The 19,562-nt window shown below is 43.4% G+C and overlaps 1 protein-coding gene across 1 annotated transcript in view; it reads left to right on the forward strand.

The window, feature by feature from the left end:
* The first annotated feature begins 8,936 nt into the window (after nt 1–8,936).
* Nucleotides 8,937–19,562, forward strand: part of LOC129861950 (myocardin-related transcription factor B-like) — a 54,983-nt gene continuing 44,357 nt past the window's right edge. The window contains exons 1-5 of the mRNA XM_055933181.1: nt 8,937–9,081; nt 11,783–11,973; nt 12,232–12,409; nt 12,538–12,860; nt 13,315–14,134. The gene's annotated coding sequence lies outside the window, so the exon portion shown is untranslated. The remainder of the gene's footprint in view (nt 9,082–11,782; nt 11,974–12,231; nt 12,410–12,537; nt 12,861–13,314; nt 14,135–19,562) is intronic.

Consider the following 19,562-nt stretch of genomic DNA (forward strand, 5'->3'; position numbering starts at 1 on the left):
TCGTGGGTGAACAGGAAGTACAGGAGGGGACTGAGCACGCACCCCTGGGGAGCTCCAGTGTTGAGGATCAGCGTGGCAGATGTGTTGTTACCTACCCTCACCACCTGGGGGCGGCCCGTCAGGAAGTCCAGGATCCAGTTGCAGAGGGAGGTGTTTAGTCCCAGGGTCCTTAGCTTAGTGATGAGCTTTCTGGGCACTATGGTGTTAAACCCTGAGCTGTAGTCAATGAATAGCATTCTCACATAGGTGTTCCTTTTGTCCAGATGTGAAAGGGCAGTGTGGAGTGCAATAGAGATTGCATCATCTGTGGATCTTTTGTGGTGGTATGCAAATTAGAGTGGGTTTCTGGGATAATGGTGTAGATGTGAGCCATGACCAGCCTTTCAAAGCCCTTCATGGCTACAGACGTGAGTGCTACGGGTCTGTACTCATTTAGGCAGATTACCATAGTGTTCTTGGGCACAGGGAGTATTGTGGTCTGCTTGAAACATGTTGATATTACAGACTATGACAGGGAGAGGTTGAAAATGTCAGTGAAGACACTTGCGAGTTGGTCAGTGCATGCTCGGAGTACACGTCCTGGGTTTCCGTCTGGCCCTGCGGCGTTGTGAATGTTGACCTGTTTAAAAGTCTTACTCACATCGGCTATGGAGAGCGTGATCACACAGTCGTCCGGAACAGCTGATGCTCTCATACATGTTTCAGTGTTACTTGCCTCAAAGCGAGCATAGAAGTATTTTCGCTCGTCTTGTAGGCTCGTGTCACTGGGCAGCTCTCGGCTGTGCTTCCCTTTGTAGTCTGTAATAGTGTGCAAGCCCTGCCACATCCGACAAGCATCGGATGTTTGTACAATTCAATTTTAGTCCTGTATTGACACTTTGCCTGTTTCATGGTTCGTCGGAGAGCATAACAGGATTTATTATAAGCTTCCGGGTTAGAGTCCCGCTCCTTGAAAATGGCAGCTCTACCCTTTAGCCCAGTGCGGATGTTGCCTGTAATCCATGGCTTCTGGTTGGGGTATGTACATACAGTCACTGTGGGGATGACGTCATCGATGCACTTATTGATGAAGCCAGTGACTGATATGGTGTACCCCTCAATACCATCGGAAGAATCCCGGAACATATTCCAGTCTGTGCTAGCAAAACAGTCCTGTAGTTTAGCATCTGCTTCATCTGATCACTTTTTTATTGACCGAGTCACTGGTGCTTCCTGCTTTAGTTTGTGCTTGTAAGCAGGTATCAGGAGGATAGGTTTATGGTCAGATTTGCCAAATGGAGGGAGAGATTTGTACGCATCTCTGTGTCTGGAGTAAAGGTGGTCTAGAGTTTTGTTCCCTCCGGTTGCCAACAGCTTGCAGATACAGTGCAGGTATAGCCTAATAAACTGCATGGCGTCGTGACAGTTTTTATCCTACATGTACTTTATTCACATATAAAGGTTGGATGGCAATCTGGTTAACGTCAAGCCATGTTGAAGTTGATGAAATTATATTTTGAATGAATGTGTGCATGCCTACAGGAGACATTTGAAGTAACCTAATCAGATTAAAAGATTGTGACTGGCTTTGTGTGCCTTTCTAGACATAATAAATTGTAGAGAGTAGACCCAAAACTGATCCAACTGGAAAGAAACATTCAAATCACAGGGATTTTGTGCAGTGTCGTTATTAAAAGGACATTTTCACTGCAGCCTAGAGTAGAATTTTGTACTCCCTTAAAAACAAAAAACATTTATTCATTGCATTGTGGTGTTTGGGTAGTCTAGGTAGGATATTTCTATAGTCCCTAAAACAAGATCCATATGGCAGCTTTTTGAGCTGCATGTCTCATGTCTTCACTGTTTTTTCATGTGCAACGATGAACCTCATTTCTCCTGCTGCCTATCAGTTATTTCTATTTGTTCTTGTGGATTCATATTGAAAATGTATCCAGCTTTGAATGCTTTTCTGTGTGGTAGTTAGCCTATTGCAGATCTGGGCAAATGATCCACCTACCACTGTCACTATGAATAGTGGAGGGCAGGATAGACCGTTAGACTATATTGACCTGTGGTATAGTAAAAGTTACCGCATGGAAAAGCGTAGGTGTAATGCCCCAGGGTGTAGTGGATGAGAAGTCAGGCGCAGGAAGCAGAGAGTTCAGGGTAGTGCTAATATTTTAATGCACCACAATGGTGAACATACGCCAACCCAAATAAATGCCCCAAACACGGGGGACTTAAACAGTCCAGCAAAAAAAAAAAAACATGGGAAAACCGTGACACACAGACGTGTACACATGTACATCGAAACAATCCCGCACAACCAGCAGGCGGGCCTGCTGGTAAATAAAGCCCAACCAATCAGCCTAAAACAAACACAGGTGAAACCAATAAACAGAAAAGGGGAAAAAAGGATCAGTGGCAGCTAGTAGGCCGGTGACGACGACCGCCGAGCACCACTCGAACAGGAAGGGGAGCCACCTTCGGTAGAAGTCGTGACAGTAGGTCATAAAGGAAGTACCAAAACACCTATATATTGCGGAGGAACATGCAAGCAGATGAGGACATGTGGCTAGGATGGAAGACATTATATAGTAAAACTTGCAGAAGAGCGAATGTAAAACAGGGAGAAAACACACTACCCTCCCTTGTGCCCAATAATATAAAAAAACACAACCCTTCCCAATAAAATTCTAACTGTCCCTTTTCTCAATTTGATTTTGAGATAAAATAAAAAAATACGTCTGCATTGGACCTTTTAAAGCATACTCATGACAAATTAACTATAAATATGTTTATTCCATATTCTATGCGTGTTTATGTATGATAAAATAGTCTGTTCACTAAATTTGGTCAGAATTGCTACTTGTACATTTGAAACCCAATACTGTATCTCTGGTACAGAAAGTCATATTCTTAAAAGGTAAAGTTCTCCTGGTTTAGTGGGGTCAAAGTTTTTTCAAAGGGTCTACATCATCAGAGAAGGGTCATTTGTGATGCTACAGACCACAAATCTAGCTGAAAACATCAGAATTGTCATATTTTTTGTATATTTGAATGTCTTAAAGCATAATAACTTCATGAAAAGTAACTATTAATGCACCCATTCCATAGTCTGTGTTTGTTTGATAATCTATTCCGTTTGTGTTGAGAATGTCAGGATTTTTGACCTAAATCTATTATCATTTCCATTATGCTAATATTCACCCATTTGACCTTTAACCCCTTGAATATTGCCTTGAAAATCAAAATGTAACTTGTTATCTGGCCTATATTTGTGTATCACCCTATCATTGTTTGATCTAGCATGGATGACAGCCTGTAACAAGCAAGCACTTTTTCCAAGTATGCTGGTATGCTATGTCCTGCTTCACGGTGATCTCTCATTAATGCTCCCTCATCCCCCTCTATCTATGGTGTGTTTTTACATGATTACATGAGCTTAGCATGTTGACACTAACAATTCATCTCTCCATGTTATTAATTGAACTAGTAAAAATAGAAGCACGATTACAAAAACAGAAATCCAATCAAATATGTTTCTTTAATGCCGGTCCACAGATAAGGTTAATTGTTCAATAATAACATACAACGCATATTTAGAATTAAATCCCTCTCACTGTTTCATGAAACAACCCCCTCAACAATGCTAATTAATAACACTATCTTCTCCCACATTGGATATATCCCCCTTAGCTTTCTCATCCCCTCTTCAATTAGATTTACCTCCATACTGCAATGTTAGTGTTTGGATTAGGTGGAATTACCCAGGAATGCTAATGTTTTAAATTCTCTTTAGCCTTTGACCCCCCGTGTATCAGCCGCTTGACACATGTTGTGTTGTGGGTTTATATGTTACTCAAAAATATACAGCAGATATTAGCAGGAGCTTCCCTGTTGGGTCAGAACCGTGATCAGTCTGTTCTTTATTCCGACTCAGAGCAGTGGAACGATCCCATCATTCTGGATATTCATTCCGAGTTCCGTCAGAGGATTTTTCTATCCCTGTATGGTGTCCTTTAGAATCTTGCTCGATGGGTATTAAAACCAAAGATGAGGGGGCAGAAGTGAGATGAGGATGTCTGGGAGAGGAGAAGATGAGAGACGAGATGAAAGGGAGGGGCCATCGTTCTCTACCTTCTCCGTCCTGTCCTACATGATTGGGCTTGATTCTCAAAAGATAGCTTTGTTAGAAAATGGGTCCACTTGGGGCCCATTGGGACCCAAGTTGAAACTTAAGTATCACATTCAACATTTTCCCAGAGCTGGTTGGTTCCTTGCGGGAGGAGAGTGACTGTGGAAATATATCTTCCCTGATACTCTCCCTGAGCGTCTTGCCTCCCCACCACACACTCTCCCTCGTTGTAATGAAGTGTAGTGTGGAAAGTGGCTCCCCTGTCTCCAAAACTTCCCACTCAGTCTCTCTCTCCATCCATCTGTCTGTCTCTCCATCTGTTATGGAGATTCATTTGTTTAAGGTAATGGTAAGATAATGACTAAATGATTAATACGTTCCAATTAATGTTAAGGCCATAACTAATAGTATTCCACCCTGTCACTGTATAATGCAGTAAAATGTGTTTGAATCATAAGACTAGAATTCTTATATGTATGTGCATAAAAAAGAGGAACTGTTACCAGACAAGAGACAGTGGCAGACAACTTGTGACAACTGTGAATCTGATAACAGGGAAGGAGGTCTTCCTACCCAGGGAGGGGAGAAACCTTGGGCTTGCAGTAGATTGTGTAATATATGGCAGGATATGATAAACAATATTGACAGTATTAGGAGAAGAGGAGGGACATTTATGACCAAATGTGAGGTATAAAAGGCTATGTGCATTGTATGATTTTCAGAGCTCTCGTAAATAAACATTCTGACTATTGTAAGCTGGGACTCTGTCTGTTTCATTCAACTAGAATCTTACAAATTCTGGGTTGCAGACTGAGTAGTTTAATTGAAGTTCAGTTTATGAACATTGAGAACAAAATTCTCTTAACACCATCTCACTCTCCATCTGTCTCTCTCCATCTCTTTGTCTGTCTGTCTATCTCCCTCCATCTGTCTGTTCTCCATCTCTCTCTCCATCTCTCTCTCCATCTCTTTGTCTGTCTGTCTATCTCCCACCATCTGTCTGTCTCTCCATCTCTCTTTCCATCTGTCTGTCTCTCCATCTCTTTGTCTGTCTGTCTGCATCTCTTTGTCTTTCTGTCTGTCTCTCCGTCTGTTTGTCTCTCCTTCTGTCTGTCTGTCTGTCTGTCTGTCTGTCTGTCTGTCTGTCTGTCTGTCTGTCTGTCTGTCTGTCTGTCTGTCTGTCTGTCTGTCTGTCTGTCTGTCTGTCTGTCTGTCTGTCTGTCTGTCTCTGTGTCTTTGTCTCTCTCCACCTCTCTGTGTGTCTCTCTGTCTCCTAGCTGGCAACCCTTAACTGAATCCAATATGCTTTCTGACGAGTCCGTCACTGCAGTATTTCAACACTCACTATTTGTGTATTTTTCTTTTTTCTATCCATTTTTCTTTCTCTCCCCTATGCTATGCCTCCAAACACCATATTTCCTTCTCCTTTTATTGCCATTCACTGTCACACTGATTTGCTAAACTGAATGTGACAGGCAGAGAATCTTGTTCATGCCTCTTATAAAAGCTATACATTTTGTTTCTCTCTCTCTGGTTTTCATGCATTTGTCTTGACCATGAGGTTGCTTCTTTTCTTAAGATGTTTTATTTTAGTTTGTCACAGGGAGATATGCAAATTGGAGCCCTTGAAAAGTAGGTCTCTTGTTTTTTGATAATCAGCTCCTGGTTACGTAAACAAGTGTGTATCGTTGCTTCCCAGCAGCTACTCTCAAGCTGCCTGACTTGTTTGAGCAACCTAACTCTCTGCCAATATGCTTTTCTCCTCATCTATATTTTAGTGTACAGAGAAAACAATACGCTCAATGAATGAATTAAAAGGGGACTCATTTTTGGTTTGTAGTCAACAATGGTTGGACCAGAAAGGTAGAGGCACTGTGCTTGATATGGTATATCTCTTTGCCCTGAAAAAGTGGGCTGCTTGAAAATTCTAAATCTTCTGTCCTATTTTCTTTTTGAGCTCTCTTCTTCTCTCTAACTCCTTCTCTCTACATAAAACATGTACTATAATTAGCCCAGTATATTTTGGTTCCTTCATTTAACAATGCTCTGCTACTATTCAAGCCCTGCACATCTGTCCTCTGTCGCTCTTATACATCAGATTCCTCTTACTTCCTCCTCCAGCCTGCCTTGTATTTCAAGCTGTTCACACAATCCTTAATGATGTCAGGAAACTGCAAGGTACGAGCTGACAAATAGTAATTTTTTTACTCATCTTATAGGGAGAAAAAGATGAGTGGAAAATGGATGCGATGCATGCATTTCAACATGTGGGTCCTCCATGTGACCAAGGGACCTATATGGTCATAAATAGCATGTTAATGGATCATTTTATCCCACTTCATGTAACAGGAAGGGAACCCAGATACGATCAGCTGACTAGTTTACCCTAGTCTTTCCTTCTTTTAGAGAGGTTCAGACTGTGAACATTAGATGAGTTCTACAGTACACTGTGGAACAGAGCAGTATAATAGAGAACTATGTTGAGTAGCAGTGAGACAGTGCTGTAGTGCTCTCTAAAGGCCATTCTGGAACAGGACATGACTTCTCTTACTTAGGATTTCTATACATTCTATACAAATTGCTTATATTTCCTGCTGCAAGTAGCCTAGCGATTAGAGCATTGGGCCAGTAGCCAAAAGGTTGCTGGTTCAAATACTTGAACCAACAAGGTGAAAAATCTGTTGATGTGTCCTTGAGCAAGGCACGTAGCCCTAATTTGCTCCAGGGGCGCTGTACTACCATGACTGACCCTGTAAAACAACACATTTCCCTGCACTTATCTGGTGTATGTGACAATAAAACACATATTTTTTGTATAGCCTGGAATCCACTCTGAATAATGGTGAAATTGAGCAATATTCAGTTTAGATTCCAGGCTGCTGAAATAAAACAAGTGTTTTTTTTTGCATTAATAATTGAATTAACTCAGGGAGTGAGTTGACTGAAGTTCAGTAATGTCATGCTAGAGGAGGATTCCTGCTAGAAGAGTGATGTAACAGACAATGAGACTAATGTTACCTGGTGCGGCAAGTAGCTTAGTGGTTAGAGCATTGGGCCTGTAGTAAAAGGTTGCTACATCAAATCCCCAAGCTGACAAAGTAAAAATCTGTAGTGCTTCCCCTGAACAAGGTGGTTAACCCACTGTTCCTAGGCCGTCATTTTAAATAAGAATTTGTTCTTAACTGACTTGCCTAGTTAAATAAAGGTCAAAATAAATAGAAAATGTAACAGACAACAACAGTGATGTAACAGACTTTTAGGATGCAGCCACTCAGCAGATAGTTTTGGAGATGAACCTATTGAAACATTGATGCCTGTCTTTCATTCTGGTTTTTCACAAGCACGGTTAAAGCCTCACAACCTACCTAAGTTTCGGCTCTGTGGGTAACTAGGCTGCGTCCCTAGGCTATTGGACAGAAGTGTTGGCTACTCTGTGGCTGACCCTGTGCTGTGTCCCCAGGCTATTGGACAGAAGTGTTGGCTACTCTGTGGCTAACCAGGCTGCTTCTCCAGGCTATCGGACAGAAGTGTGGGCTACTCTGTGGCTGACCCTGTGCTGTGTCCCCAGGCTATTGGACAGAAGTATTGGCTACTCTGTGGCTAACCAGGCTGCGTCTCTAGGCTATTGGACAAAAGTGTGGGCTACTCTGTGGCTGACCCTGTGCTGCGTCCAGTCTATCTTGTGGGAATCAAGAATAGCCTAACATAAGACAGCAGAAGATGCATCTTCATTTCACAATGGGCAATAAAGTGATGCTGCACGATAACTCCTCCTCAACATCATTAATTCATTGTCATGTTTTTTGGTGGAAACACTTCTGTGTCCTCTGTACTCCCAGGGATGGTCTCCCTCAAGCTCCACTTCACTTTAATAACAGCAAGAGAAAGGAACTATCTTTCTGTGTTGTGTTTAGTGGAAGTGCTTCACAGCTATTTTCCCATTTTTTATGGTGACGGTGAAACAAGCAGATTATTCTGTAGATAAATCCTTCTTTGTAAGTCTCATAGTATGCATGGCTCTGGATTGGAAATGCATCAAAATGTGAATACCGGTACGAATGTAAACATTAAAGCATGTAAATGCTGGTCACAGTGTTAAATAGCTACTGAGGTGAGTCATGTCAACAACTTCTCCATCTGACGAGGAGTGCCAGGGTTGGAGGAGTGGGAGCTGTGTGTGTGTGTCTGTGCTGTCAAAAGCAGACAGACACCCCCCTCCTCCAGTGCCATTCACAAGCCTGTTCTATTCTGAGCTACGATTACACACTGCTTCTTCACTGATTATGGAAAAATGTGGGTTGACAGGACATAGCCCAGGACATAGCCCAGCTGTGTACACTTTAGCAGCACAACGTGTGTATATGTGTGTGTGTGTGTGTGTGTGTGTGTGTGTATGTGTGTGTGTGTGTGTGTGTGTGTGTGTGTGTGTGTGTGTGTGTGTGTGTGTGTGTGTGTGTGTGTGTGTGTGTGTGTGTGTGTGTGTGTGTATGTACCCAGTTGGGCTATGTTTTGGGCTACTGTAGGTCCTGGGCTATGTTCTGGAGGTTGGTGGTACCTTAATTGGTGAGGACAGCTCATGGTAATGGCTGTAGCAGAATCACTGGAATGGTATCAAACACATCAAACACAATGGATTCAGGGGTTCAGGTATGATGGACCCCCTTGGTTGCAGACCTTTGTTAATCAAACTCTAAAGTTTGTGCATGTCCTTCTATGTATAAAGTTTGTAACAGTAACCAATAACCCATGTTCCTATGTGTGCTCCAATTTCCTCCAAGTATAGGAGTACTTGACAGAGGAGCTGCGAGCTGAGGGAGTGAGCCACCTTCCCCAGCCAGTGACCAGTGATGTCCAGAGCACATAGCGCTACAAAGTGTACACACAGGGAGGGGTCCTGTTCGTCACCAGACATATCCTAGTGGTGGACTTCCTCACTGACAGGATACCTGCACACTTCATTTTGGGTCAGTGTATAGCCTCAACCTTCCTCATGACTCTCAGTTCCATTACATTACACATAAGAGTCATTGGAAGAAGGCGTCTTCTGTATGGGGGCGTTTTGTTAAGAGCCCCGACACTCGGTCTTTATATTAACACACATCGCTTGCGGTGCGGTTTTGGAAGCATGAGGACCTTCTCTTTCATATCGGCGAGAAATAATTTTCAAAAAACAAAATGTTAAAATAATACACGTTTTTATAGGGTTCGTATACCCACACGGCAATATTTCCATGTTACAGTGCGTGTTTTTCAGAAGGCAGATGGAAGACAGAGAGGCAACCTGTTCTAATTAGCTATCTAACATGCTCCAAACACCTGTGCGTATTGGAAGATGGCCTCCAGAAACATTTTGTCACTCTAAAATACTGTTGTTGGCTGAAACTGTGATGAAGCCGGTTAAAACGGTCTTCACTGTATATTTTCTATTTGTGAAATGATTTGGATGTGATATGAAAGTGAAAGGCTTTATATTTCTAGAACTGTATTGCAATTGAGAATCGAGTCATGTTTAGATGGAGTATAGTTTCAGATTTTAATGTCACATGCACAGTGAAATGCCTTTCTTGCAAGCTCTAAACCCATCAATGCAATAATCAATAACAATGTAATACCAAAAATAATATAAGGTAGAACAAAAACACACAATCAATCTTTTAAAGAAATAAGAACATGAGAAAGTAAGAAGCGATATACAGGGTCAGATCCAATACCAAATTTACAATGTGCAGGGATATTGGAGTGATGGAGGTAGATATGTATAGGGGTAAGGTGACTAGACATCAGGGTATATGATAAACAGATTAGCAGCTACGTAGAGGAAGATTGTATGTGTGTGCATGTGTGTAGTCAGTATAAATGTGTGTGTTGGAGTATCAGTGTGCGTGAGTGTGTAGAGTCTTGTGAGTGTGTAGAGTCTTGTGAGTGTGTAGAGTCCTGTGAGTGTGTAGAGTCCTGTGAGTGTGTAGAGTCTTGTGAGTGTGTATAGTCCTGTGAGTGTGTATAGTCCCGTGAGTGTGTAGAGTCTTGTGAGTGTGTATAGTCCTGTGAGTGTGTAGAGTCCTGTGAGTGTGTAGAGTCTTGTGAGTGTCTATAGTCCTGTGAGTGTATAGAGTCCTGTGAGTGGGTAGAGTCCTGTGAGTGTGTAGAGTCCTGTGAGTGTGTAGAGTCCTGTGAGCATGCATAAGTCCTGAGATTTGGCGGTTTTGGCTGCCAGAGCAAGTCTATCTGAAAATAACATGTAAGGGCCTTGGACCTTAAAGAGTAACGGCAGGCTCCTTAAGAGTACATCTCGGGCTAAATCTAAGCTAAACATCGTTTACATCGTTTTCACATACCAGTTATGTTTTATCACTGCGGATCATGGTACCAATCGCTCCTGGATACGAATAAGACGGGGATGTTTGACAACAATGCCCTAAGCTGTAGCTTCTCAAAAAAATACTCATATTGCTCTCTCTGTGAGAGCACTCTCCTTTCTCTCTCTGTGTAAATACTATCCTTTCTGTCTCTGTGAGCACTCTCCTTTCTCTCTCTGTGTAAGCACTCTCCTTTCTGTCTCTGTGTGAGCACTCTCCTTTCTCTCTCTGTGTAAGCACTCTCCTTTCTCTCTCTGTGAGCATTCTCCTTTCTTTCTCTGTGTGAGCACTCTCCTTTCTCTCTTTGTGTAAGCACTCTCATTTCTCTCTCTGTGTAAGCACTATCCTTTCTCTCTGTGTAAGCACTCTCCTTTCTCTCTCTGTGTGAGCACTCTCCTTTCTCTCTCTGTGTGAGCACTCTCCTTTCTCTCTTTGTGTAAGCACTCTCCTTTCTCTCTCTGTGTAAGCACTATCCTTTCTCTCTCTGTGTGAGCATTCTCCTTTCTCTCTCTGGGTGAGCACTCTCCTTTCTCTCTCTGTGTAAGTACTATCCTTTCTGTCTCCGTGTGAGCACTCTCCTTTCTCTCTCTGTGTGAGCATTCTCCTTTCTCTCTCTGTGTGAGCACTCTCCTTTCTCTCTTTGTGTAAGCACTCTCCTTTCTCTCTCTGTGTAAGCACTATCCTTTCTCTCTCTGTGTGAGCATTCTCCTTTCTCTCTCTGTGTGAGCACTCTCCTTTCTCTCTCTGTGTAAGTACTATCCGTTCTGTCTCCGTGTGAGCACTCTCCTTTCCCTCTCTGTGTGAGCATTCTCCTTTCTCTCTCTGTGTGAGCACTCTCCTTTCTCTCTTTGTGTAAGCACTCTCCTTTCTCTCTCTGTGTAAGCACTATCCTTTCTCTCTCTGTGTGAGCATTCTCCTTTCTCTCTCTGTGTGAGCACTCTCCTTTCTCTCTCTGTGTAAGCACTCTCCTTTCTCTCTTTGTGTAAGCACTCTCCTTTCTCTCTCTGTGTAAGCACTCTCCTTTCTCTCTCTGTGTAAGCACTATCCTTTCTGTCTCTGTGTAAGCACTCTCCTTTCTCTCTCTGTATAAGCACTCTCCTTTCTCTCTCCGTGTAAGCACTCTCCTTTCTCTTTCTGTGTGAGAACTCTCCTTTCTCTCTCTGTGTAAGCACTCTCATTTCTCTCTCTGTTTGAGCACTATCCTTTCTCTCTGTGTAAGCACTCTCCTTTCTCTCTTTGTGTGAGCACAGGCCCATAAGGTCATTTCTTTCTTTTTTTCTTTCTTTGTACTCTCTCTCTCTGGTTCCAGGCATCCGTGAGCTCTGTTTTGGACAGACACAAGCCAGAGGTAGTGGATGTGTGTCTGACCCTGGCTGTGAGGGCCATCCAGAGCTCTGGACATCATGAACGCCTGTCTGAAGGAGCTGAAGTGATACAACCCCACAATGGTGACAGGAGGAGCTCTCCCTGGAGAACAGCCTTGTGAATGCCTTCAAAAAGGTCAGACTTTTTAGTTACTTAGGAATTAAGTATCAATACCTTCACGCAGTTCAGCAATAGCCATTGCATACATAACACTATTCAATATGATTGTAAATGTAGTGTTCTTTAGATTAGCCTTAGTGATATAAAAATACAACTGCAAGCTGCTTGTCTCCAGTGATCTCCACACTTTACACCAAGGTATCCACTGTACTCTATTGACCACTTACAGACTTTCTCTCATATTCTTGCTTGTTGTACCTGTTTGACCCCCAGACCATCCGTCACTACCTGGACCTTGTGTGGCACCAGCTGGGAGTCAAAACCAAGTCTCTGGTCCAGGACCTGATGATCCTACGTACTCTGCTGCTGTACCTCATCCACTATGACTGTGTCACCTTCCTCAGCCTCCTCGAGTCACTCCGCTCCAGCCAGAAAACTTTGGAAGTAACTGGTAAGAAGTTGGAAGAACTGTCCTTGGAGAGTGAGATAATAGTAATATTCATTTTACATGATCTTGTCGATTACATATTTGGTTTTCAGATGAAGTCTCTCATGAAGCATTTCCTTCTCCTCTGTCAGGGTGTACTTCCTGATTTATGGCGGCTCCACAGAGGAACAGAGGAACTTGACTGGTCTTGCTAAAGAGAAACAAGCCTTCGAACACCTCATCAGGTCAGACATCTGCTGCATTACATTATGACCATCCTATAGTTTCCATACCATGTGTTGGTTTGTGAATAGAGCAGACAGACTGGGTGTCTGTGTGTGTGAATACAGGGAGAAGGCCACTATTTTGGTTCCTGTGGAGAAAGGGAAGAGAAGACACCAACCTGGATCTGCTCAGGAGTCAGGAGTCAGCAGTCAGGAGCCTGCTAACACTACCACCAACACATGCTAAGCAGGTAAGTGATGTGATGACAGGCCATACGACTTCCTGCTTCAGATGCCATGGCTCAATGCTAAGAACTACAAGGCTCTGGTTAAACACGAAGATAGCCTGGCACACCTAGCCAAACTGAGCCAGGAGAAGCTAGCACTGATTCTGGAGCATGCTGGCAATGGAAAGTTGTTCTATGACTTCCTGTATAATACTGTGGATTTCCCTGCCCCTGCACAGAAATGTAAGCACTCATACACTTAAAAGGAACTTAGGCGGACATGTAATCAGCTATGCTCTGGTTTCACATTCATAGAGACTATGGAATGAACTGTGTCTTGTGTGTGTGGACTGAACTCAATTATATTCTGTCATTGTACGTGTTTCTGAATTGACTATTTTTGCAATCCAACTTTGACTTTGTAAATCTTTGAATATGTAAATGTATGTTTTGCTTACACGGGCTGAATTATTTTTAGGTACCAAAGGCTTCATACTGTCGTGCTGCTGTTGGATTTGGTACTTGCGGTACTGCAGTGAAAAACTGCTGACACAGGGAAGTCAGTGAGCAGGACATTTTTTCAAAGTTTATTTGTTGTGTGTACAAGATACACCAGGTGTAAAAACAGTCAAGGAAAATGTGTACTTACAAGCGCTTTGTTAACAATGCAGTGTTCAAATACTAGGTTTTATAATGATGAATGAATTGTCTGATAATGTTGGTAACAAAAATATATATATAAAAAAGTTTGAAACTGTTTGTCAACTAGACTAGAGCTTTATTGAAAGATTTGAGGGTTAAACAATAGCTCTAGATGAGGCCTCATCGTTTGGTCTTATCTCTTGCAAAACATTTTTGTCAGAAAGTGCTTAATGGTTTTGAATTCTTTGTATTCTCGGAGCTATTTATAGATTCAGAGATAAAATTGTTTATTTATGTTCCGTGCTATCCGGGATCTTTGGGACGTATCTACCCCATTGAAGTTTAAATATTAATTGGTAGGGACGACCCAAGGACACCGGATAGCACTGATAATTTCTTTATACATTTATTTGGAGTGTAGAATGTTTTGCTGTCGAAATTGAAGACTCAAGAGCGCCCTCTGTGTCTCCTTGAATGCAAGTGAGGCAACGCAAAGCTTCTGCTTGACTATTCCTTTTACGTCACCAACTTAATCGGAACATATCAGCAGGAGCCATTTTATTCAGCGAATCAAAACTTCGACCCCCTTAAAAAGACAGAAGACATTCTCCTCAACATCAATGGCAGTGTGTCCTACTGCAAGGCGAAGGAATTGGGTAAGGTCTTGGAACTGCGCAGGGCAGTCTTGTTTTTAACGTGCTATCAGAACTAGCAGCATGGCTAGCTGATTAACGTTAATGTGTGCAATTGTTGTTGATGCGGTCATGTTATGTGCAGAATACACCAATACTAGACTATGTTTAACTGATTTAAATTACAAGATTACAGATTTGTCCATATTTTATCACCCCCGTTTAATCGGTTTGCCAGCTATCTTGCCTGTCAGATAACCGCAGACCTGCCAACTACAGTGACACTGTCTCTGTGTAGCCTAGGCTGCCGATTGTGCAGATCTAGCGCAGTTTAAGCTAGTGTGTGATGCTAACTAGTTTCTCACAAACGAAAACCAATGTATCGCAGTTAACAACTGTAGTGCCTGCTAGTGAAATGAACTCGAGGTTTTTATTGTGTTGTCTCTAGACCAGGGTTTCCAACCCTCTCCTAGGCCCTCACAGACATTTCGCATTTTTAAATTGATCCTAAACTGGCACACCTGGTTCAATTAGTCAATTCATCATCAAGCGACAGGTAGAATGTACTGTGGGGTGGCGGATCAAATTATATATATTTTTTTGCTTTGGGGAAGGTTGTGCTTATTTATTGGGCATAGGGGAGTGAAGTGCCGGTTTATGTTCGCCCTTTTGCAGGGTTTTACTACACTGAACAAAAAATGTAAACGCAACAGGTAAAAGTGTTGGTCCCATGTTTCATGAACTGAAATAAAAGATCCCAGACATTTTCCATACACACAAAAAGCTTATTCTCTCATTTTATGCACACATTTGTTTATATCCCTGTTAATGAGCATTTCTCCTTTGACAAGATAATCCATCCACCTGACAGGTGTGGCATATCAATAAATTGATTACACAGCATGATCATTACACAGGTGTAGCTTGTGTTGGGGACAATAAAAGACCACTAAAATTTGTGGTGTTGTCACAACACGATGCCATATTGACTTTTTCCACATTTTGTTACAGCCTTATTCTAAATTGTATTAAATTACTTTTTTCCCCCTCGTCAATCTACACGCAATACCCCATAATGACAAAGCGAAAACAGGTTTAGACTTTCGCAAATGTATTATAAGTAGTCAGACCCTTTGCAATGTGGCTTGAAATTGAACTCAGGTGCATCCTGTTTCCATTGATCATCCTTGAGATGTTTCTACAACTTGATTAGAGTCCACCTGTGGTAAATTCAGTTGATTGGACATGATTTGGAAAGGCACACACCTGTTTTGGAAAGGCACACACCTGACAGTGCATGTCAGAACAAAAACCAAGTCATGAGGTCGAAGGAATTGTCCGTAGAGCCCCGAGACACAGATCTGGGGATTTCTGCAGCATTGAAGGTCGCCAAGAACACATTGACTGCCATCATTCTTAAATGGAAGTTTGGAGTCACCAAGACTTCTCAGAGCTGGTCGACCCCGCCCAAACTGAGTAATGAACATAATAAATGGCTCTCTATCCACCGGATGTGTACCAAACTCACTAAAAGTGGCAGTAATAAAGCCCCTTGAAAAAGCCAAACCTTGACCCAGAAAATATAAAAAACTATCGGCCTATATCAAATCTACCATTCCTCTCAAAGTTTTTTGAAAAAGCTGTTGCGCAGCAACTCACTGCCTTCCTGAAGACAAACAATGTATACGAAATGCTTCAGTCTGGTTTTAGACCCCATCATAGCACTGAGACTGCACTTGTGAAGGTGGTAAATGACCCGTTAATGGCGTCAGACCGAGGCTCTGCATCTGTCCTCGTGCTCCTAGACCTTAGTGCTGCCTTTGATACCATCGATCACCACATTCTTTTGGAGAGATTGGAAACCCAAATTGGTCTACACGGACAAGTTCTGGCCTGGTTTAGATCTTACCTGTCGGAAAGATATCAGTTTGTCCTCTGACAAATCAACTGTACATTTCGTTGTTGCTTAAGGTTCCGTTTTAGGACCACTATTGTTTTCACTATTTCACTATTGTTTTCACTATTTTACCTCTTGGGGATGTCATTCGAAAACATAATGTTAACTTTCACTGCTATGCGGATGACACACAGCTGTTCATTTCAATGAAACATGGTGAAGCCCCAAAATTGCCCTCGCTAGAAGCCTGTGTTTCAGACATAAGGAAGTGGATGGCTGAAAACTTTCTACTTTTAAACTCGGACAAAACAGAGATGCTTGTTCTAGGTCCCAAGAAACAAAGAGATCTTCTGTTGAATCTGACAATTCATCTTGATGGTTGTAAAGTCGTTTCAAATAAAACTGTGAAGGACCTCGGTGTTACTCTGGACCCTGATCTCTCTTTTGACGAACATATCAAGACTGTTTCAAGGACAGCTTTTTTCCATCTACGTAACATTGCAAAAATCAGAAACTTTCTGTCCAAAAATTATGCAGAAAAATTAATCCATGCTTTTGTTACTTCTAGGTTAGACTACTGCAATGCTCTACTTTCCGGCTACCCGGATAAAGCACTAAATAAACTTCAGTTAGTGCTAAATACGGCTGCTAGAATCCTGACTAGAACCACAAAAAATGATCATATTACTCCAGTGCTAGCCTCCCTACACTGGCTTCCTGTTAAGGCAAGGCCTGATTTCAAGGTTTTACTGCTAACCTACAAAGCATTACATGGGCTTGCTCCTACCTATCTCTCCGATTTGGTTTTGCCGTACATACCTACACGTACGCTACGGTCACAAGACGCAGGCCTCCTAATTGTCCCTAGAATTTCTAAGCAAACAGCTGGAGGCAGGGCTTTCTCCTATAGAGCTCCATTTTTATGTGAAATGGTCTGCCTACCCATGTGAAAGACGCAGACTCGGTCTCAACTTTTAAGTCTTTACTGAAGACTCATCTCTTCAGTGGGTCATATGATTGAGTGTAGTCTGGCCCAGGAGTGTGAAGGTGAACGGAAAGGCTCTGGAGCAACGAACCGCCCTTGCTGTCTCTGCCTGGCCGGTTCCCCTCTCTCCACTGGGGTTCTCTGCCTCTAACCCAATTACAGGGGCTGAGTCACTGGCTTACTGGTGCTCTTTCATGCCGTCCCTAGGAGGGGTGTGTCACTTGAGTGGGTTTAGTCACTGACGTGATCTTCCTGTCTGGGTTGGCGTCCCCCCCTTGGGTTGTGCCGTGGCGGAGATCTTTGTGGGCTATACTCTGCCTTCTCTCAGGATGGTAAGTTGGTGGTTGAAGTTATCCCTCTAGTGGTGTGGGGGCTGTGCTTTGGCAAGGTGGGTGGGGTTATATCCTTCCTGTTTGGCCCTGTCCGGGGGTATCATCGGATGGGGCCACAGTGTCTCCTGACCCCTCCTGTCTCAGCCTCCAGTATTTATGCTGCAGTAGTTTATGTGTCGGGGGGCTAGGGTCAGTTTGTTATATCTGGAGTACTTCTCCTGTCTTATCCGGTGTCCTGTTTGAATTTAAGTATGCCCTCTCTAATTCTCTCTTTCTTTCTCTCTCTGAGGACCTGAGCCCTAGGATCATGCCTCAGGACTACCTGGCATGATGACTCCTTGCTGTCCCCAGTCCACCTGGCCATGCTGCTGCTCCAGTTTCAACTGTTCTGCCTGCGGCTATGGAACCCTGACCTGTTCACCGGACGTGCTACCTGTCCCAGACCTGCTGTTTTCAACTCTCTAGAGACCACAGAAGCGGTAGAGATACTCTTAATGATCGGCTATGAAAAGCCAACTGACATTTACTCCTGAGGTGCTGACTTGCTGCACCCTCGACAACTACTGTGATTATTATTATTTGACCATGCTGGTCATTTATGAACATTTGAACATCTTGGCCATGTTCTGTTATAATCTCCAGCCGGCACAGCCAGAAGAGGACTGGCCATCCCTCATAGCCTGGTTCCTCTCTAGGTTTCTTCCCAGGTTTTGGCCTTTCTAGGGAGTTTTTCCTAGCCACTGTGCTTCTACACCTGCATTGCTTGCTGTTTGGGGTTTTAGGCTGGGTTTCTGTACAGCACTTTGAGATATCAGCTGATGTACGAAGGGCTATATAAATAGATTTGATTTGATTTTGATAATCGTGGGGAGAAGGGCCTTGGTCAGGGAGGTGACCAAGAACCCGAAGGTCACTCTGACAGAGCTCTAGAGGTCCTTTGTGGAGATGGTTGTCCTTCTGGAAGTTTCTCCCATCTCTGCAGCACTCTACAAATCAGGCCTTTATGATAGAGCTCTGATGAAACCAAGATTGAACTCTTTGGCCTGAATGCCAAGTGTCACGTCTGGAGGAAACCTGGCACCATCTCTACGGTGAGGCATGGTGATGGCAGCATCATGCTGTGGGGATGTTTTTCAGTGGCAGGGACTGGGAGACAGGATCGAGGGAAAGATGAACAGTGCAAAGTACATAGAGATCCTTGATGCAAACCTGGTCCAGCCCGGACTCGAATCCAATTGAATGTCTCTGGAGAGACCTGAAAATGGCTGTGCAACGACACCCTACATCCAAGCTGACAGCGCTTGAGAGGATCTGCAGAGAAGAATGGGAGAAACTCCCCAAATACAGGTGTGCCAAGCTTGTAGTGCTTATTTCCAAGATGGCATAGCAGTCGGACGTCTGTTTTGTCTTGTCCCGTCCCATGTATATATCGCTTTCTTCTTATATATTTTTAATCTCAATTTCCATCTACGGACTGAACATACTCTCCTGCAACCCACCTCACCCAATGTGGTACTGATCTGCTATTTTTTTTATACTTTAGAACCGGAATCCCCATCAGAAGCAAGCCAGCTAACTAGCTAATAGTCAGTTAGCCACTGCTAGCGGTCATCACTGTTAACTCGGACATCAGCCAGCCAGCCTCAGCCCGGTCAATTCCTGCCAGTCTGGACAGCGCGATATCCATTCAAAAGATATCGGACAGCTTTTTCTCTACCACATCTCCGGATTCCTACCTCAAGCTCTCAACCTTTTACACACCGGATCATCGCAGCTAGCTAGCTTCTATCCGAGTGGCTACTCCTGGCTAACGTCTCTGTCCCGAAGCAAGCGCCAGTTAGCCTGGAGCTATCCTCGAGCTAGGCCCATCTCCCAGCTAGCCAAAGAGGTCATCAACCAATTCTTGGGCTACAATACCTCTTTTGCCAATTGGCCTGGACTCTTTACTGCCAACACGGCGCCCCGACGATCCATCACGACTGGTCTGCCGACTTAACTGTCCAAGGGGGTTTCAACAGGCTCTTGGCTCTCTCCGTTGCGATGTCCCCCGGAGGCCCATCTGCTAGCCTGCTTGCCCCGGCCCGCTAGTTGTCTGAACCACCGTGTCTCCAGCACGCCTAACTACTCACTGTACCCTATGAATATTCGGCTACACATGCCTCTCCCTAATGTCAATATGCCTTGTCTATTGCTGTTTTGGTTAGTGATTTGTCGTATTTCACTGTGGAAAATGCCTGT

This window comes from Salvelinus fontinalis, chromosome 1, assembly GCF_029448725.1.
Source record: "Salvelinus fontinalis isolate EN_2023a chromosome 1, ASM2944872v1, whole genome shotgun sequence".
Taxonomy (NCBI): Eukaryota; Metazoa; Chordata; class Actinopteri; order Salmoniformes; family Salmonidae; genus Salvelinus; species Salvelinus fontinalis.